At 42.7% G+C, this 21,968-nt stretch overlaps 1 protein-coding gene across 2 annotated transcripts in view; it reads left to right on the plus strand.

Annotated features, from left to right (window-relative positions):
• The first annotated feature begins 586 nt into the window (after positions 1-586).
• Positions 587-21,968, plus strand: part of npas1 (neuronal PAS domain protein 1) — a 48,726-nt gene continuing 27,344 nt past the window's right edge. For both annotated transcript variants that reach the window (XM_085130390.1, XM_085130389.1), the window contains exon 1: positions 587-13,555. The gene's annotated coding sequence lies outside the window, so the exon portion shown is untranslated. The remainder of the gene's footprint in view (positions 13,556-21,968) is intronic.

Consider the following 21,968-nt stretch of genomic DNA (forward strand, 5'->3'; position numbering starts at 1 on the left):
CTCTTCAACAGGCGTGTTTTGATTACTTGAGTAGCAAAACGAACACGTCACCTTAGTTGTTACAACAAAAACACGATCTGAGTACTTTAACTCATTATAGGAACTTGTTGAACCCACCCAGATCGCGATACAGCACGTCGTTTCAATACTCACTATCGTCCCTCGTGGCTTGATCTGTAGGGCTCTCTAGTTTGTGAACAGCATCATTTCTGTGCGAGATCGGGGCCACGAGGTCCTGAGAAAAGCTAAAGAGAAAAGATGACAAAATAGAAATTAGTAGAGAGAAAGATAAACAGTAAGATGACAGTTTGAGATAGAGTGATAGGAATATACAAGAAGACTGCAGAGAAAATCATCCAGAGTGGAGAAAAACAGTGACAGGCAGTGGCAGAGTGGTGGGAGAAATGTAACAGACAGACTCAGGGTGAGCGAGGGAGAGGGAGACAGGCAGAGACAGACAGAGGGAGAGATAGACGAGCTGCGTGAGGATGCAGAGAGTGTCCCCCTCTCTCGGCTGCTGCCAGAGGCAAACAGACAGCCTCTCTGCTGGTGGAATGCTAATGCAACAAGCTGCTGCTCTCTTGTCTTCCCGCCCTTCTTTACCTTTCTTCTTCTCTAACTCTCCTCTGTGCAGAAAGTTTAGAGCCTATAAGACAAAAGCATAGACTTTGATAATGGAGACCCTGACCGTTTCATATTATTTGCACTTTATGTCGCGCCTGATTTGAACAACCACGCTGATTCCTATTCTCTCTGGAAAGATTAATTTTTGGGGGCTAGTTAGTGGTACGTGGACGTGAGCGTGTTGAGGAGAATCTTAGATGAGTTGTTTTTTTCATCTCTCGTCGTCTTCTCGCCACCCCTGTGTCATACACTGACATCATGTTTGTCTGCAGCTCAGTAACTATGGCTACTGTGGTGTCACTTTTGTGTGTGTGTGCGGGGGTAGGTGGTTGGGAGGTGAGCATATCGGTGGGGCAGTCGCAGGTCAGTCTGTCAACCTCTCTCTGTCTGTGTCACTGCTAGCTGACCTTTGACCCCCAGCTCTAAGACTCGGTCCAGCCGGAGAGACACAAAGCAGGTTTTTTTTTCTCGTGACGATAAATGTCTCCTGGCATTATCTTCCAGCCACTTTGTTCTTCCATCATTTAAGACGTTCACATTACACAGAGAAATGGCCGCAAGTAAAAGACAGCGGCTATTTGTCCTCCGGAACTCCAGCGCATTTCCCTGCTGTGGCAACGGTCATCAGTTCTCAACTTTCAGGCAGGACATAACCTTGAGTGGAGCAAGTGGGTTGAACATGCACCCCACCCCCCACCCCTTACTTTACGCCCCGACACGAAAAACCACACTCGCGGTCTGTCCGCCAGTGTGTTTGTCTGTCTGTGTGGAGATGGCAGGTTCTGAGAAATGGTGGCACGCTCTGAAGTGCGATCCATTTAGATAGCAGCGAGGTTCTCTCCCCGTGCACATGCACACACTTAGCTAAACACACGCAAGACACCCAGACACAGACGAGAGCATGCGTGCGCTTCCAAACACACAAAACGATGTGCACATGGGCACAAAGAAACAGAAACAGATCTCCCTGCTCCATATACCCACACACACTCACACACACACACACTATATGCAGCAGTCTCTTGACATGCACTTGCTTGGTTGACAAGTCATCTCAGATAAGCTTGAGTGGCAGGTAGGGAGTGTTGACTACCAGTGTGTGTAGAACACTCTGCTCGATATCTCAACCTTATGATTATTGTGTAGTATTTATTTCATCAGATTTATATTATTTACTTCTAAAATAACAGGAACTCATTTCTTAACAGATATGGAGGATAGTATTTTTTCCCCCATCTCGCGTTTACTGTTCAGTTCATGTGGCATTGGGTTTATTTATTTTTTTCCCCTCTGTTTCATTTTGGTTGTTAATTTCCCTGCCACCTTTTTCTATCTCAGTTCAAACATATTGCACTGCCTCCGTCATCTAGAGAGAATCTTGTCAGTTTTTTGGCAGCAGATGTATGTTCAAGCTATATTTTGAGGATTCAGGCCTTGTATACCCTCCTGCATTCACTCCTCCTCTCTGCGCTCCTCTCTATCCCCAGGCCTCCCCGTGCTCCGTTCCTCTATTTTCTTATCTACTTTCTTCTCCTACTTGCTCCTCTATGTCATTGCCAAATCTCTCCTGTCTGCTCTTCTCTGTCTTCTCCTCTCCCTCTCTCCTAACTCTCTCCATTTCTTTTACGCAACCTCTTCTCTCTCTATCAGTCTCTCTATTCTGTGACTGCTCTTGCTGGTCCCCCTGTGGCACACCGTGTCGTGTCCCTAATTTATTTATAATTAGTGCTCTTTGTCGGGATGCGCCGGGAATGTTAAAGTACACGCCACCTCGCTCTGGATACAAATGGGCTGATGTTCCTCCATCCTTTCTGCCCGCCCCAGCTGCCCCACCGACACGGCCACTGGGATGGACAGATCTTACATCTCAAAGCCAGACACAGGTTCTTAAAATTATAACGACTCCACAGAGGAGGAAGCTGTGCGCTGCAGGAAAAAGTGTTATTTCAAAATTGGGCTTTAAAAATGTGTTAGAACATGTCTGTGAAATTCAGTTTGCACTAAATTTTTGTACTCACTTTTAAGAAGTGAGTGCACGTTTCTTAAAATCAACAAAGGAGAGAGGGCTGGCTGCTGCACCGCAATCAAGAAAAATATGACTTGATTGTGCAACATATTTGAAATTCTTATCTGCGCAGATCTTTTTTCAATTGTTCTGAGATAAAAATGACTTAATAGGAGGGAGAGTTTGCAGGCTGACTGACACCTGCTGAGATACAGATACACATTGTCAGTGCACTCACCTGTGCCGCACCTGAATGCAAAACAGAATAACAAGATTGGACAACATGTAATCTGAAAGTGTAATTTATTAAACATCCTGTTGAATTTTAATGGCCATCACTTGTAAAGTTGACTTGTTTTGGGGATTCGAACCGCAAAAAAAAAAAAAAAACCCACACAAAAATGGCTCACAAAAAAAAACAGTATTTTTTTATCACACCACATTAATGTCAATGCCATCGTCAGACATAACGTACACGACCAGATGTGACGGCGCTGACAGGCTTGCTGTGCGTGTGTGTGTGTGTGTGATCAGCCAGGAAGAGCTTTTGTCCTTGGGCTGAGAGGGCACCTGGCTCCTCTTCCTGTCCTTGTGATCTCTCTGTTCCTTCTCTCTCGTGCCGCTCTATCCTTTCTCTATCTGTCTCTTTCTCTCTTCCCCAGCACGGATCCCTTCATCCCCCCATCTCGCTCGCTCCCTCTCCTCTGCCCAAGGCGATGCCGTCCTGCAGGCTTTGATCAGGGGGCCAGGGAGGAGAGAGGAAGTGGGTCAGAAAGTTGTGCTGGAGACTGCAGGAGAACAAGGCTGGAATATCGAGTAGGTGAGGCTGGGAGTGGGAGAGAGGGAGAGATGGGGTAATCTAGTGAGAAAGTGATAGAGCGTGAGAGGGTGAGATAGTTGGGGGGGGGGGGGATAGAGGGAGGGTGCTGGTAAAGAGGAAGGGAGGAGGGGTGAAATGGGGCAACCGTAAGAGGTAGAGGGAGGAGTGGGGGCTGCCTGAACTAAACGAGTAGAAGCAGATAAAAAGAAAATGAAGAAAGCAACAGGAGGAGATAGAGGAGAAGGACGTGGGAAAGAAGAGGTGTCTTCATTTACTGAGAGGAGAAAAAAAAGACAACACATTTGTCTTGAACGTGATGCTCAGCATTTAAACAGCAGGTTGGAGGATAAGGCCCTGTTTTAACTAATCTACACAGTGCAGGACAGATAGTTCAGCCCAGTGTGTCTGCATGTATGCGCAAGCCTATGAATATGTGTGTGTGTGTGTGTGCGTGAATACAGGCAGTATAGCCCTGACTGTGGCTCTTTGTTTTTTTTTTCTATAGATCATTAAGATGCAAGCTTTATTAATATTCAGATCAAACCATTAATATTCGCAGAGTGTTTCTGCTCTCCTTGTGTCGTCAGCTCACCTGGGACTGGGGAGGGCAGAGGAGGAAGAATGGAGGCGTGAGGAAGGGGCAGATGGGAAGAGGGGGCAAAAAGAGGAGTTTACAGGGTAATTCAAGGAGGAGAAATACAAGATGATTGTCGAAGAGGAGAAAGGTGAAGCAGCGGTGATGACTGCATGTGACTTAGGAGGGAAGGGGAGCAGAAAGTACAGTGGAGGTGGTGGAGGTCCTGCAAAGGGTTGGGTGTATTGTGATGGACAATCTGGCCGTGCGGGGCTGTGGGGCGGGGTTGGAAGGTTGGGGTGTTTGGAGGCTCTACCACTGGGACCGTGAGGTGAGAGGGGTGAGGGATTTTAGAGGAGAGATTGGAAGCTTTGGGGTTTTGCTTGTGGAGTAATTGGGCCAATGGGAGGCTAACCATAAACACGCACACACACCAGCACTCATATATTTAAAAAAACACACACACACACACGTCAATAGCACTTTGTTACATTTCTATATTTAAGAAAATCACAGCTATTCACAGTCATGCATGTGAATACATATTTTGATTTTATCAAGGCAAATAATAGTTGAAGAGGTACTCACCAATCACGGATCTGTGCAAACCACTTATACACGTATGCATGCAAAACATTAATGTTACTCAGAAAACATAAAGATGTGCACACCTTTTGGGGGCTTCGTTTAATTGTTTGAATCAGTCGCAATGTCTTACGCTTGTTTGTGAAATACCGAAGCAGCAAATCATCACAATTAAGATGCAAAAATGGAAGACAGCGGCTTTATTTATGGTTGAGAAACAAACAATTAATTATCGAGTGTTGTCAGTTCGTTTAATCAATTATTGACTAATTCTTTCACCTCTACTCACATTTATGTGAATACGCGCCCTTTATTATCTCTTGTATGCATACATGTACCCCCCTCACGCACACATTAATACACACAGCAGGCACTCCAGTCAGTTACAGATACACTCAGGCATGCACAAAAGCGGACAGCAAATTAAAGTGGTAATTACTTTTAAGCCCAGAAAGGTGAAGGATTGTATGGCAGGGAGCAATGGGTCACTGTTGAATAGAGAATAGCGATGCAGGCAGACAGTGTGAGAAGCAGATATGCATCTCAATGAAATATGGAGGAGCATATTCAACAAAAAGGAGAAATGGCTCCTTAATGGCCACATGCCCTCAAAGAATTATTGTCTGATAGATTTGGAATATTATCTACTCTGTGGCAGTTATCTTCAAACACCCTTTTATGCCTTTTATGCGCTGCTGTATAGGGAAGGGGAAAATGCAACCTAATGGTGTCATTTTGGTCTAATAAACACCAGTAAACTGTTGTTTATGTGCTCAATTGTAGGACTTCCACTTTAACAGTTGCTACTTGAATGTCAAGAAGAAACTACCTCTTAATTACTTAGAACAAGACTTGGAATGTTATAATTTCGCTTTAACAATTATGATCAGTAGCAGAAGGTGACTATTATCCAAAAAATCAAAGATTATTTATTTGGTGCATTTTGTTGATTAATCATTAAAGATCACACAATTAGTCATTGTCTGCACATTTAGATACTGTATGTTAAAATTCATTGTTTATATGCTTGGTTTATTTTTGGAAGTTTTCAGCAGAACAGCTTCATTTTCATTCAGCGCACAGACGCAGTGTGTTTTTGCTGCCAGTTTCGCTGTGTTTACTTTCTACGGAAACAGAAAGTAGGGTGTGTTAGGTCAGGGGACACGTTATAAATCTCATCTGTCTTTAACATAAAACCGCCACAGGTTTTCTTCCCATTGTTTGTGACCTAAGCTTGAATAGCAGCCATAAGTTCTCTTTTTGTAAAGTAAAGTAAATAGTCGTCACCTATGATCCCCGAACAGAAGATGTTTTTTTATTTCCCAATAAATTTCAGCTGCATCTCATGTCATGAGTTTTTTACGCCAAGTCAGATTTTGGGTTAAGAACGAGCGTCTATGCTTTTAGTCTTTTCTGTAGCCTCACTTTCCTTCCTTTCCTGCTTCAAATAAGGAATAGGGAATAAGTAAATGTGAATATAGTGTACTTAATTATGAGTTTACTCCTCCCCCTACTTAAAATAAACAAACTTATTTAGTAGTTAGAGTTACCTTTACAGGTAAAAATGTGGCAACAGAAAATATACTCACCAGTCACTTCATTGGGTTCACTTGTTCAACTGTTTGTTAACTCAAATGCCTAATCAGCCAATCACATGGCAGGAGCTCAATACAGTCACCGAGTATCAGAATAGGGAAGAATAGTGGCTTTATGTGACACTTCACAGCAAAGCGTGTAATAGACACGCCAGTCCGTTGTGTCTATTTCACGCTTTGTCTCTCCAAAACGTGAAATGGACATGCATGCAGAAGTTACAGCAGGAGGAGAGAATATATTTAAAGGGAAGAAGTCTCTAGTGAGCAAAGAAGGTAAGAAGTACATTCCAGAAACGATAAAGCTAGGCAGCTAATATGGATTTACATGTAAATGTGTCAGTAATGTCCGTTTAAGCGCTTTCCCGTGATTATTTTCATATTGGCTTGAAATAAAATATCTCAGCAGCTTACTGCTACGTACTGAAACTGGTAAAGTGTCAAATGGACACAGTGGACCAGCGTGCCTATTACACACTGTGTCATGATACTATGGTTGTTGGGGTCAGAGTATTTCAGAAACTGCTGATTTACTGGGACTTTTCCTGCACAACGGTCTCTAAGGTTGATAGGGAACGGTCTGAAAAAGAGAAAATATCCAATGAGCAGCAGTTCTCCAACTGAAAGTGCCTCATTGATGTCCAAGATCACAGGACAAAGACCTCTGACATCAATGTGAAGCCAGAATGTTTCAAGCTGAAGGGAAGGCAACAGTAACTTAGATTGCCACTTGTTAAACCGAGCAGGCCTTTGGCATTACATGTTTACAGTCCCAATCAACTTGAAAAATCATATTTTGCATGACTGGATCTTAACAAGATTTCAAGTAGAACTTCAACGTGCAGCAAGAAGAAATCGGAGTGAGACAAAACGTTTTTTTTTTGAGCATCCAATTTATTGCAGTTATTTTTCAAATGATCTAAAACTTTTGATCAGGACATTTTGAAAGAGAGAGATATTGACATTTTGCTTGGTTGGTGCAGCTATTGTTAGGTTAGTTCTTAGCTGGACTGCAGCATGTGACAGTTAAAAGCTACACTTTATCTGTTAGCAGTGGCTCATAGTGAAAGCACCCATGCATTTTACTCTTTGTTTATATCCCTCCATCTATTTTCTTAACACATTAATTTCACCTTCCTCTCTCTCTCTCTTCCTCACTCTGTTGTTGGGACTGCTGCCCCTTCTTCTGGGCTTCTCCACAGTGGGTGCTAGCAGCAGCAGCCGCCTGTAAATGTGAGGCCTGGTTACTGGTTGGTGCTGGTACTACTACAGCTAACACGCCGGTTAATTTGACATGTTTTGCTCTATCTAGTTTTTAGTTTTTGTTTTTTAGCTCCATTTTTTCACCACTTCTTCCACATTAAACTTCCACAAGTTGCATCTGTGCACACCTAAGGAATAGGATGTAATGAAAATAAAAGAGTGGCCTGCTGTCAGTGTTTGTACGGCCAGTGTGAACTTTGTTATAATAATGGGGGATAGTTTCTTGCTACACTTAGGATCTTTTAGTACCAAAAGTGTTTCATGCAAGTTCCACAACCTTCCTGGTGCTTTATTGCTTACAGCAAAAATAACAGTTTTTCATGATTTTTAAAAAAAAGCTTGGTCTTTTAATGCATGTGGTATATTTTTAGCTCTCTTCACAAGATATTTCCTTTATCGCTAACCTGTCTGCACTGCTTTCCTGAAAGGGCAGTTTACTGTCACTACATCGAACTTACCACAGCCGATAGCATGTGTAGACAGGCGGGGAAACAAGGTCAGACATGGGTGTGACTGTCTCGTTGACTGCTACAGTCATTACACGCTATACCACTTGCATGTGAAGGCCCACACTTACAGAAACACACTGAGTAAGGATTTTTCCCCCCATTTTTAGTCTTATTTATTCACCTGATTTAATTACATTTCTCATTCAGCAGGCCGTGTTAATTCTCCAGCTGCAGGTTGTGGTTTCTCTTATTTCCAGGAGCACCCTGATTTGTGCAGGGAACACCTGTAATGCTGCTCTGCGAGGCAAGCCTCTGGTGCTAAACTCAGCCTGTGAGGGCTCACTGTCACAAACACACACACACACACACACAGTCAGATATTCCCCTCAAGTCTCCTTCAAGGACGCCTGGGGAAGACTTGGAGGACAAAATCACACACTCCCTCTACCAGCATCTCAGACGCTCCGCACTTCTAATGCAGACAGAAAACCTCCTCCAAAGAGACTAGGCACACACAGCTCTCTCCCGCGCAGACACACACTTAATCTTACACACACTCAGAGTTGTAGATACACTAATAGTCTGAAAGGCCTTGCCACCTTTCCATCCATAGGAAAAGCAGGACAGTTTAGTATGTGCCATTTTTCTTTCTTTTACTAATTCTTGCGCTTTCTTGCTCTCAGCTGTTTCAAGATGTTGTGTGTGAGTGTGTGTCTGTGTTTGCATGTGTGTGTGAGGTAGAGGGGACTCTCTGGGACTCTTTGACAACCTCATTCACTCCCTTCTTCCCCCCACCCTGTCCGCGCCACAGTCGACATGCCCAACAATGAGGTTGGGGCGGTGGGGGGAGTCAGACAAAAACCCCTGAATGTGTCTTCATTTGCCTGAACTTTTCACACGTCTTTTCCCTTTTGTTACCGGCCGCCAGTTCACTACTGTGCTGCGAGCCACTCGGCCAGTTTCCGCTGGCGAGACAGCCAACCAAAGCAGCACTTTTCCTCCTCCCTCCTCTGTCTCTGTCAACCCCCCCCCCCCTCCTTTCCACAATGTTAAGCCCATTTTTAGCTTGACATAATCTGAAATGGTACTTAACTGAATTTATGTCTACCTCAGTGCATTAACTTCTGCTATTTCCTCTTTTATGTTGCTGTTTTTTGCAGCCGGTGCAGCGACAGAGGGAGCAGGAGGGAGGGAGAGATTTGAAACTCAGACCACGGAGTAGACAGCCTATCAGTATTCAGTAGAGAAAGTGAGTGATGGAGGGAGAGAGACGGAGGGAGAGGGAGAGAGAGAGAGAAAGAAGAAGGAGGAGGGGGTGATGTATCAATATTCTGAGTAGTGTTTGAGGGCAAGGGGAACGAATAGAGGAGAGGGGACGGGGGAGGAGGGAGGGAGGGAGATTGGTGGGAGAGAGAGTGCTTGAGTGAGTCTTTGAGTGTGATTATTTGTTCAGGTATATGTTTGCATCTTTGATTGAATGTGTTTTTGTCTCTGTCTGTGTGTGTATTTGTTAGTCTTAGCATGCATGGACTATGGACAGTAGCTGTATGTAACTAAGTGCCCTCAATTGCAATTTTGGACGTTGTACTTTTTACAAAAAGTATTTCTATTCTACGTGTCATCAAAGGTGTTATTTAATTCAGAGTAGAAAGCAGCAGACTTTTGCTGACTGGCTAAATATTTCAAATCTTTGTGAACAGAATCTTTTCAAATCAGTTATATGTCTATGGCAGCTGTGATTGGTCAGCTCTGGAGAATAGACGAGGACTATACTCATGACAGCCCAGTCCATTAAAAGTGGGGGCTGTAATGCTCAACTTGACCTCTCTGTTTGCGTCTTTAAACAATAATGTAAAAACATATTTTAAACAAACTAGTTTAGCTCCGAGCTCTTCATCTGAGTGTCAAGCTTTGCAGAAACCAGTGCTTTTGAACATCATTTCCCTCTTTTGTCTGTGTTGAATTACCAAATTCAAACTCTAAAGATAGTAACACTGCGTCTTGAGCTATACATTTATGTTGAGCCAAAGCCTGATTTGCAACAGTCAGATAACAGCAGGATGTTTCTGTTTGGTAAATAGTACATCCCTGAGAACGGGAGTTAAAAGGGAGTTTTTCCTTCCCAGTGTCGCCAAGTGCTTGCTCAAAAGGAGTTGTTTGATTGTTGGTGTTTTCTATGGATGATTGCAGGCAAGAGATAAAAAATTATAGCAGACATAATTACACATTGTTCTTGTCTGCACCTGTCTCTGTCCACAACTGAGCAAAAGACAAGAAAAGAAGAGGTCTGTGATGTGCTTATGTCTCCTCAGCACGAAAGTAGCAAAAATAGCATTGAAAACCTTTCAGAGAAGTTGAAAGCCCGGGGATTAGATACATTCACCTCTTTATTTGAAATTTTGTCTGTCTTTAGTTTGGAAATCCAACCTTACATCATTCTATATATAACAGAAAGTAAGGTTTTAGAGGTATTAGGGTAGAGTATAACTGATACCCTTTGAAAATAGGCCTACTTCCTTCTTCATTTGCCTTTGCACAATGCCTGTAATGATCATGTTTACCTCAAAATTTGACCAAAGTTTTTGCATGATTGGCATCCCGTCGAGATGGTTCAATTAGTCAGCCTTTTTTATTTGTTTATTTTTATTTAATCATTCATTTTGCAGACAGGTGATGATTTTGTTTTTAAATGGGATATGCCAAAAACAAGCAGTGGATGGTCTTGTAGTGAAGTAATATTGGGATAAGCTTCCTAATATAATTATAATTCAAATCTTGCTTTTTTAAACTTTTTTTTTACACTTTAGAGTGAAATTAATAAATGATCATTGGTTCTTTTGCGATTATCACAGCTTTTAGAGTTTAAAAAGGTCCAGAAACTTTTATATTTCTGAAGTTCTGCAAGTAAGAGTGCCTGCAAGAGACATATTTAATGACTCTTACTCTGTGTTAGTAGAGTAAGATGTCATTAAATATGTAGTGTTGCAAAATCAGTTTTACCCCGGTTCGTTTTATTCCTCGAAGCTTCCAGAGATGGCACCGGACTCAGTAGTCATTTCACAAAACCTTTATTCATCTTTATTCATCTTCATTTAAGCATGCATCTTCTAGAAGGGAAGACGAGGCCGGTATCCCTCTGCAAAATCCTCACTCCTTTGTTAGTTACTGCCAGCGTTATAGAAGTGACCCCATCATAAAACCCCCCATGGTGTGCTGCAAACTCTGTGGGTCTGTGTGTATGCACGAGCACGTGAGTGCCTGTGTGTGCGCGTACCCGTATGCCTATGTGAGTGAATGTATGTGCGTACCTGTATGTATGTGTGAGTGCATGTGAGTGAGTGTGCGTGTCGATGTGTGAGTGTAACAGTTTAAGCACTGTGTGTGTGTGTCTCTGCGTACGTGACTTCCTGGGGGTCATAAACGTAACCTCACCCAAGCTACACCAAATTCCTTTAGACCACATACAAAACAGAGTTAACATATTACAAATATTGAGACCACCACTCTGCATCCACTGGGTCGTTGGCCTCTTGTTGTCTTACATTTACAGATCAGGTGGAGAGTCTCCTGCAAACCTACTTCTAAGTTATAACAATTAGGAGTTTTTATTAAAGGTAAAGCAACCCCCAACTGTAGCTTCCTGACTCCTTTTATTTATGACACCAGACCCCCAGTGTCCATAAATTCCTTTCTCTCTAAACAATTCCACACACTCTCAGGACACAGCTAAACCAAACTGAAACACAGACCAATCCTTCCTTATTACTGTGATCTAAACAAATTTAACACATTGCATTCTAATAATTATTTTCTTGTACTCACAGTAGTTTATGCTTTCCAGTATGCTTTCAAGGTAAATACTTTGAACTTAGCAGCTCATTTGTGCATTAGTTTGTGAACTTTATGGAGGTTTACAAAATGTAAGGTCTAAGTCATCATCCCTGAGCCTAACCTTAACCCTATGCTATTACAATATTAATTCTTTGTTGTTTTTATTGTTCTCCAAAATCTTGTTAAGCAGAAAACAAAAAAAGTAATCATTCCAACATGTATAAAAACTATTATTTCCAAAAAACATCCTTTTTTGCTTTTCTCCAAAACAGTGTTATGGTTCTGCTAATCACTGAAGGTGACGGTGATCTGCCTAAAATAACCTCACTTAATCACAGTGTGAAGTAAAGGATATGAGGTTTATGTCTTAAAAGACAAAGCGAAAGTAGATAACATAGTTACAGATGATGAGTAGCAGGATCAGGAAAGCGTGTCGTTTCTGTTCGTGTCTTTCTTTTAACAAGTCAAACTTTTAAACACAACTTTGATCTTTCGCTAACCTTAGCCAAGGTAGCTCTTATCTTAAAAAGTAGTGATGTCACGCTTGTGGCAGCTTTGATTGATTAGGACCTAAGCTGTTTGTTTTCCGTGTTTGTAGAGATGGAAAAAATTGAAAGCTGAACACGTCAAAAGTAAACATCAGAAAAATGTTTAGTTTAGTGTAAAACAGTGAAACATTGGAGAAAATTAGTTACAATTTCTGGGGTAGTACTTATTGTTCAGTTGAGGATAGTGTGTGTGTGTGTGTGTGTGTGTGTGTGTGTGTGTGTGTGTGTGTGTGTGTGTGTGTGTGTGTGTGTGTACAGGACGGGGAGTCATTACAATATGTTTGGATGTGATGGAATCTCCCACTTGTTTTAGTCATCCTCTCTCCATCTCTTTCCGTCTCTCTTTCCCTCTTTTACTCTGGCTGCTAATCAGCATTTGAAAGGCAGCTTTGACAGTGAGAAAGAAAGTGAGGGGGGCACATGGAGGTGGGGATAAACGAAAGCATGAGACACAGCGAGTTGGGGGGGAGAGCCAGCCAGAGAGAGACTGAGGCGAGGGGCTGTACAAGCATGCCTTTTATATTTACTAGTGACTGAGAGAGAGAGAGAGAGAGAGAGAGAGAGGGAGGGAGAGAAAGGGAGCAGCTGAAGGCAGAGACAACTGGTGTGCACGGCTTTCCCAAGAGGAAATGAAAAGAAAGAAGCTCAGCAAGGAGAATGAATGAGTGAGCGGGAGAGAGGAAGGGTGGGAGGGAGCATGCTGGCTGGAGAGAGAGTGAGTGAGAGAGAGAGAGAGAGAGAGAGAAAGAGAGAGAGAAAGAGATTCTCACACTGGCTGTGTCCTAATCCGAGTCCATCTCAAAGAAGCAGCGGAGCAGAGTGTTAGTGAAGTGAGTCTGAGAGCCGAGGAGAGCTACATCAGCTAGCTCACTCCACTTCGCACAAACACACACAGACACACGTTCTCCGTCTCTTTCTTGCGCTCTCGCTCTCTCCCTCTTTCACAAACACACACACACACACTCTCCGTGCAACGGGAGTCCACGATGTGTCCGGCTGCACGGCCACGGCTTTTGTGAAAGTGAGGGGATTGCCGCTGCCCCTGTCCCAGCCCCCTTGGCTCACACACTCAGTGTTTGCCTGCCGTGTTTAAGCTCGAGGTGCTGGTGGAGGTGTGGAGGGAGGGGGCACTGCCAGGGCAGAGCAGGGGCATTGAAAGGGAGGAGGAGGAGAAGAAGAAGACGAAGAAGAGAAGGAGGAAGAAGAAGGAGACAAAGTGGATCAGGTCGACAGCGGTGGATTGAATGTTGGAAATGCCCGTCAGGTGAGTAGATAATGGACCTAACAACTTACAGTCAGAATACACATGCATGACCACACACACACACACACACACACACACTGATCACATTGTAAAGTTCTGTGACTAGAAGGAATAACTGTGTCTCCTTTTATTTAATAATTTGGTTTAAAATGACTGAATTTTGATCTGTTTGTTTGGTGTTTGCTGTGAGTTTTAAATAATTTGTACAAGATTAAATTTTATCAAACTTTTATTGTATTTTGTTGAATCTACTTCAAAAGTACTTTTTCCCCCCTTTAGATGAAAGATAAGCTTGGTAGCCATGGTGATAACATTTGTAGCCAGTCTCGTTTAGGATGGGCGATAAATGTTTTACTTGATTTCATTTATATTGCTAAATTAGTCCATCATCAGTGTGGTTGTTATTACAAAAATTGAAAGAGGACACATTGGTAAAACCGTATCTTTTCAACCTTTTTTACTGGAGTCTGTTTGTACTGTGTCAGCTTGTTTAAATCTATTTAGTTAGAGAAAAGAAAAACACAGAAATATGCTTTTTTTAATAAAAAAAAAAAGTCTAACTTTATAACATTTATTATGAATAATATTAATACACATCAAGCATACCGCTTCCCAACAAACTTCTTCATCAGTTCAGTTAAGCTGGCAGGCATTTTCACTCCAATCTTCATTTTTTCAGATAAGCCGAATAATTACGCATGTTTATGTTTTGTGCTGAGTGCACCTCTTTGCAGATTTCCTGTGCTTGAGTGTGTGTGCGTGCCATTTGAGATATGGAGGCACAGAGTGAACGGCTGCCTGCCCGTCTCCACCTGCGGAGGCAGAATTGGTCACAGTTTACTGGCTTGGTAACATTCGCTGCCTTCAGGGTGTTTGCAGCAGGTGGTCCAAATTGGCAGAATGACTGTGACAAACGCACGGTGTTCACTGCTGCTGTAAAGTAAATAACAAACTATCACAGAGTGTTTTCGTTTGTTTTTTTTTCTTTTTTCATAATTTTTTTTTCTGTTATTGCGCTCAGAGGCTTGTCACTTGAAGAAAAAGTCAGACTACCAGAATAGAAAAATGCGCATTTATGAGTATGTGCGTCGACGGGCAAGTGCAAAAATGAGATTTGTTTGATTTCCTGCCAGATTCAGTTTGTAAGTCTGCACTCCTCCATATGCGGATATTTGCCTTGAGTGCTTATTTTGTATACTCTCCTTCAGCATCACTCTGAAATCAGTGGCATGTGTTTGCTATAAATTCTGCTCCGTCTCGTACGCCACCTAAAGCATCATTTGCAGCCACACCTGCTGAGATTGCAGGTGCTGCAGATAAAATCCAACCAAATAAGTGCATTCAGTGCAGACTTCCTCATTCGGGTGTCAAAATGTTACCAGCAGTTAGAAAAAAAAAAGTTACCGTCCACACTGGTGTAATTTTGCAGTTTTTCCCCCCACTTTTAAAAAAATCGGCATTAGATGAGTACAGACTGGATCAGAACACTGACATGAAGCAGGGTCAGGCCGAGTCATTGCATGAGCACGGTACAGTTTATACCCCGACCCACTGAGCCACCAAGCCTCCCCATCCGTTTCACTTCTTGCGTGTGCGGGACGCTTTGGTCGTGACCTACCTTCGGGCCTTTTTTATTAGTCCCAGATGCAGGTTTCTTCTTCGGCTTTTGCATTCAGGGAGCTGCAGTTTATGCCAAAGGGCAACTGTGTGACAGAAGCTGACTCGGATTACTGTGTGAAAGTGGAAATGTTGGTAAGAGCCCTGTTTGAAGACTGCAGAAAAAAGAAACAGGGAAATGTGATAAAGGCTGCTCTGAGATCACCTCTTTTTCAGCTCATCAAAGATCAGAGCTGGCGTGCATTTCTGATGTTTTTCTTTGTTCGCTTTGCATAAATGATGATCACACGAGTGGATAAAATTGCTCATTTCAGAAGCGCAACAGCAGGTAAGCATTTTAGGAATTTATCTTGGTTAGTAGACAGAGGCAGGCAGCCACTTTTTTTGACTCATTGACAAGTTCTCAGGTAGACAGACACCTCGCCTCGCCTCTCCCTTTCCTCTCTTGATATTTTTGTCTCTCTCTGTTGCTCTCTTCCACACACAGACACACACCAACGTGGTCAGTGTGTGGCGTGTTGACAGACAGCCGCTCACACACTTCCAGCTCCCGTCGTGCGTGCGTGCCAGTGTATGTGTGAAGAGCGTTGACAGACAGTGTGTGGGTCTGTGACAGAGGGTGTCAGCGCAGTGTCAGAGAGATGTGTTTAGTGTCACACTCTGCTGACCTGATCTCCGGTCGGACTGTCCACTCCGGCCCCGCTGTGGCTCCTTACATAACCCCTGCTGTCATTCACACACCAGCCTGAAGGGATCCACCACTCTTTCGTGCGCAAACACTCGCAGACACAGTTATTTAGTGATATGCACACAATGTATGGATGTCCACGTTTGCAGACACTTTCCCTCTAGATGGAATACCAGATCAGGTGTGGGCTTCAGAGCGTAAATCCTCACTCCTTCGTGTCTTTTTCTTTACAATCTCTACTTTATAGTTTAAGTAGAACTTACGCAAAATATATCTGGAAATGTACAAAAAAAACCCAAACGCATCTGCGTGGAAATATAGTGTGAGCCCGGCGGGTATCCTGGTTCCCCCAAGTGTACTGCCAGACACCTACACATTTTGTGCAACGGCGCTCTGAACTCTGACATTTGCACCATGCTAATTGATGTGTCTATATTAGCATGTGGACTTCTCTGTGCTGGTGTGCAGAGCTAGAGTGTGCTTTCAAGTCCTGGTTTGAGCGCACACATTGCTGTTTGTTTGTGTGTGTGTGTGTGTTGGAGAGATTGAGTGACCCTGTGTGCTGTTCTCTGGCCTGTGGTTATTTGGAGGTCAGTGCTGATGTGGTCTCTGCCTGCGGGAGTGGATTTACCATCTTCAGCCGTATAGAGAGCTGCATCCACTTGGCTGACTCTTCCACAGTGAGAGGGAGAAGTTTCTGCCTTCTCTCTCCCTTTTGGTGTTCGCTCACTATTAGCTTAGATTTTGGGAGCGCTTGAAAAAATAGGAAACGCTGCAATATGTGGGAATGTTATCAGTATTCCCCTTACATGTGAGCACACTGACATTCTTTTTAGAAAAAGTATTTGAAGTCTCACTTTTCACCTCAAGCCTTCCCTAGCATTAATGTTGGAGTATTTAACCCCAGAATAGACTGCATTTATTATTTAACCTTGTGCTCGGGGGTTTCTGTTTGAAGCATATAAATCATAAAGGTCAAAGATGGTTAACTTAATGATGGACGGAACATTTTTACTGACTTACTTAATGCAATTTTTTTACTGCATTTTCCCCTCAGCCATATCCATGTTTTAATGTTTTGTACTCCTGTTAATACTTTGTAGTTGCTCTGGTGCACTATTTAAATATCTAGTGTATTAAATTGGAACTGAAATATTATTCCTGCCATATGCAGACTACTTTTACCGACAGGGAAGCCTAACCCTAGAACTTGTTTTTCTCCTGGTGTAGGACTAAAGTATTTGAAACATAACATACTTTCATGCACTATTTGGATGATCTTGTATATGTGGTTGCTTCTATAGCAACATGACTGTAGACCTTCGGACTCAGCAGACGGCGGGTCTTTTTCATTAATTGAATTACTGAGAAAGGGATTGCATTCAGTTCGTATGATGAAAAAATAAATAAATCTGCAGAGCAATCTACAGGGGATACATCATTTTTGCTGTAAATATGGTTTTCTGTGTAATGGTAGCTTCAGCTTCATATTTGATACAGTGCAGGTGCAGTCAAGCACTCCTTTTGTGTACACTTGGGGCCAAGGTAGACGGTAATTATGACAGGCATGTATTGGATTCTGTGTATCTCCACACCGGTTAGGAGTGGACATCAAAGAGCGCTCACCAAAGCCTTCTGTAATAAAAGAGGAGAAAGACAAAGATATTGATTAGGGTGAACATTAGTAAATCTCTTTCTCTCTCCTTTTTTCCCATCTTTTTCTTTATTTGTCTATCATTTCACTACTACTCTCTCTCTCTCTGTGACTGTCTGATTTGCCTCTATCTGCCTCTACTTATGCTCTCTCCATCCCCCCACGCCTTCCCCATCCACCCCCTCTCCCTCTCCAATCATTTATTTATTGCTGATCTCTTTATTCTGTATTCGTTCAGTTTAGGGACAGTCCACGCTGTGTACGATGGTGTTTCACTCTCACGAACACACGGTGCCGTTATTATCATTCCTTTACACCCGTTCCAAACACTTTTTCTTCCTCCTCATCAACGCAGAGATACCTGGGGGCGGGCGGGGTCACACTGGTCCAATCTAAGGCCGTATTGATTCCATTAGATAATTAATGATCCAGCCAAGGGCCAGGGAGGAGCAAAGGAGAGGTTATAGGAGAAGGATGTGTGGTGAGGATGATGGGAGAGGCGAAATTGGTGGATGGGTGCGTGTGTGTGTGTGTGAGGGAGGGGTGGCTGCAGACGCCAATGCCCTTGAGAGTTGGAGAGAACCTTGGGTTGGGAATCATCCAGAGTCGTCAAGGTCAATCGGAGCCGGAGCTCCGATACGGAAGCAGAATGCCGAGCGAGTTTGGAATATGGAATGCTGAGCGAGAGAGGAGGGAGAGAGATCTTCATGTCCAGAAGCCGCCGATTGATCAGCAGCTGAAAAATTGTACATTAAAAAGTCTTTTGACTTCCAAATCCTGAGGTCCAACCAGGGCCGTAATGCATGATAAGTAGTTTTCAGCCCTCCAACCAGAATACCAAACTTCATCTCCCCAGATGCTCCAGACACTCATTTACAACTACTCAACAACATGAAAGGCAAGATAGAAAACTAGCTACATCAAATATTCTGTTCATGTTATTTCCAACCGTGTTTTCTACATCTTCCATGATATTGAACGTTCTCGATTTGATCAAATTTTATTCATAGGAATGCTTCATCACTGTTGTACTGTGTATATACTTTACTTTTACCTTTAGACTTGGATGAATGAAGAACAGAGGAGAGCTGTCAAGAAAGCATTATCAGTTAAATTTTGATTGCACTGAAAACTGAACTGCCTATGTCTTAAATGGGCCTTGAATGTTAAAACCTTTTTTTTTTTGTATTTAAGTGGGGAAAGCTTTTATTCATCTGTGGGCATGAAAACGGAGGAGATCGAGAGGTTGAAAGACAACACCAGGCTTTTTACAGCTTTACAAAAATAACTTGTGAGCACATGGCAGATGAGAGCTGTCATCTTTCAGAATTTTCCATCATTTGTAAATTACAGGAATAGTTGCAAGTTCAACAAAGCTTTTGTAGGTTTACTTGATGTAAATGTGTAAAACTTTCTGCTTGGATTTTGCAGATTTTGTGAATCAGGCTCAGCCCTGATTAGCCTGACCTTTGCAATAGGCCATCGATCAGTATTTGCTCTAAAATGTACTAAAAATAATACAAATTCTTCACTTATTTTAAGCGAAAGAAAAAAAATCTAAAAGTGCAAAAAGTAACATTAAGAGCCTCTGTGTGATGCACTAGGACAGCAGCATCATACACAAAATCGGTAAGACTTTCATTGAGGAGAATGAGGTTCTACTCCCATTAAGGAGTCCTGGTTTTATACTTAACTAGGTTTTTTTTTACTGTAAGTTTTCTTTCAGCTACTGGTTGGTAACAAAAGCCATGGCTAAGACAAAACTCCTTGGTTAGATCTAGTTTTGGTTCTAACACATATTTTTACATCATTTAGCGCATGAAAAAGCGCCTTCTCCATTTTCAGAGTTCCAGGGTGACGAGTCACATCTTTAGATGAGTTGATTACAGCTGTAAAACATGACAAACAAACAGAGTGAGGCAGAATTTTATTTGCCTTGACATGTAACTGAGAATGCAGTAGCTGTATGAGAACATCGTTTTTAGTAGACAGCACGCACAGCGATACAGAAAGCAGCAGAGAGAGCAGGAAAACGGCAGTAAAGACTCACTCTGAGCCGAAATAAAATAATTGCGCTTAAGTAAGGTAATTAACACAAATAAAATAGTTTTTCGGTGCACCGCCTGAACACTCTGGGTTACACTCCCACTTTCCCACTGACTCTTGTCTCCTTATAAACACAGGGAGGTCCAAGGGTTTCAAAGGGAGGGTCTCACACACGCTAACGTCCTCGCAGCCCAGCTATGGAGGGAGCCCAGAGTGTGACTTTGATTGTGTGCGAAGGTCACCATTATTCAGCTGTACAGAGCAAACAATTCTTATAAAATAATTCTTTGCTGTGATGTTAATGTATACAACCCTTAAAACAACCTTTTACATATTTCTTTGATATTTTTTAATCCCCAAAATTTGTGAAAAATTCTCTGAAACGGTTGTTTTTATTGTAAACTATAAATCGCACAGGCTCGGTCCTGCTCTTCCCCTTTTTACATGAGTGCAGTGTGCATGTAGTCTCTAGTGGGCAATGAGAACTCCTCTGCCTCCACATTGGCAGTCTTGGCCAGCCTCTGTATTGGGCCCCAGGGGTTGGGGAGATGAGGCATAAAACAACCATGTCTCTACCTAGGGGAGCTGGTGGCATGGCAGTGGAGCTATTGTCTGTCGGCGTGCTGTTTGACTTAAATGTGTTCATTTGCCTGATGCCCCTGACTCCCCATGGGGAGGGGCGGCCCGGGGAAAGGAGGGGCACGCTAACGAACCTCTGACAGCTGGAGGCCCTAATTAAACGTCCCTGCTGAAAATAAACAGAGCAGGAGCCAAGCAAGCAGCCAGAGAGAAGCGCACTGCAAACAGCGGCTGTGAGCGCTCGCCGCAGTGCCCTCCTCTTCTGTTGCTGCTGAGGCTGAGCCAAGAGTGCACGGCTCTATAGGGTAGGGGTCTCAAACGCACACACTCAGGCTGGCACACGTGCACCACACTTATGAATATGGAGCACTGCAGCAACATTGTGAACACCTGCGGTCACACTTGATACAAGTTGATCTCTACAGCTGTGGGCACAGTATTTGATTTTTTGATTTTTTAAAATTTTTGTTACTCCCAGTGCTCTCAGAAGTTACACTTTTCTTTTTCATAAATTTCCCACTGTGCCATGACAGAATAAGTTGACTCGCTTCTCTCGAGTGTGGTTGTTTCACACTCTCCGTCTAGATGACACTTCTGACATTCAGAAGCCTGTTGTGCTGCTAGCTAGCTGGAGCATTAGCAGTCAAAGTGGCGGGGTCTATTTGGGTGAGTGCATTAATGGGCCGACCAACCAGCGACAAGGTTATGAGGCTGATTGAATAAATACTGTGGAGGTCCCTGTCCATTACGCCCCTGTGTGTCTGCCCAGATAGAGAGAGAGAGAGACAGAGATGGAGAGATAGTTTGAGACAGAAAGATGAAAGGAGAGATTAGATAAGCACAGATAGGGTCAATTAAGAGATAAACATACAGGTATAGGTTGAAGAGAGGCTTCCGCCTGTGTGCGTGGTGAAAAATTGAGAGTAAATTGCTTCCTGTCTGTGTCTCCTTTTGATCTCTTTGTCCTACTGTACACAGCCCAATTTGGCATGTAGTGCATTTATCCTGGCGAGGTGGAGAAGGTGACAAAGGTGAAGTTGTTAGACAGAGGTGCAATGCCCTATGCTCGACCCTGTCTTCTCTCCAGCAGACTCTTGGAAAAGACTGTCAATGTTGCAGGCTGGTAACTTTAGGATCTATCTATCTATCTATCTATCTATCTATCTATCTATCTATCTATCTATCTATCTATCTATCTATCTATCTATCTATCTATCTATCTATATATATAGATATATATAGATATATATACACACATACTGTTGGAGTAAAGCCCGAGCCTTAAAACTTAAGGCTAGGAATATTCTGCCAATTCGAATACCCAGGGAAGATGTTAAATCTGGAAAATTAACCAAACTCATTAAATTTGCAGCTTTATTGCTTTCCTGCTGATTTAAATTTACTTAACAGGCAATCAATTTGTAGGCAAATTGTCTGGATTTCACATAAAAGAACTCTGAAGAGCTAGAGCATTTAACATTAGGAGTGCACTAATGTATGAACAGCACCAGTTTATTCTTCCATGTCTTTAATAAATACAGATAAGATTGCCCTTCTCTGCTTCATCTTGGACTGCAGTAACAATCTGCAGGTATAAAAGTTCATAAATTATTGCCACAGTCAGGTGGTCAGTGCCCAGTTTGATCCAGCTTGAAATATTTCAGCTGCAGTTACATGGATTTTGATGTAAAGCATTCATAGTGGAGGATAAAGCGTGCTGATTCTGGCGATCTCCTTACTTTTCCTTTACTGTTACTGCATGTTTTTTGTACATGCATTGCATAATTGTGAACAAAATATTCCCTGCTAGAACTACCTCTTCAGTTCCT

This window comes from Neolamprologus multifasciatus, chromosome 14 (genome assembly GCF_963576455.1).
Source record: "Neolamprologus multifasciatus chromosome 14, fNeoMul1.2, whole genome shotgun sequence".
In the NCBI taxonomy this organism is placed as follows: Eukaryota; Metazoa; Chordata; class Actinopteri; order Cichliformes; family Cichlidae; genus Neolamprologus; species Neolamprologus multifasciatus.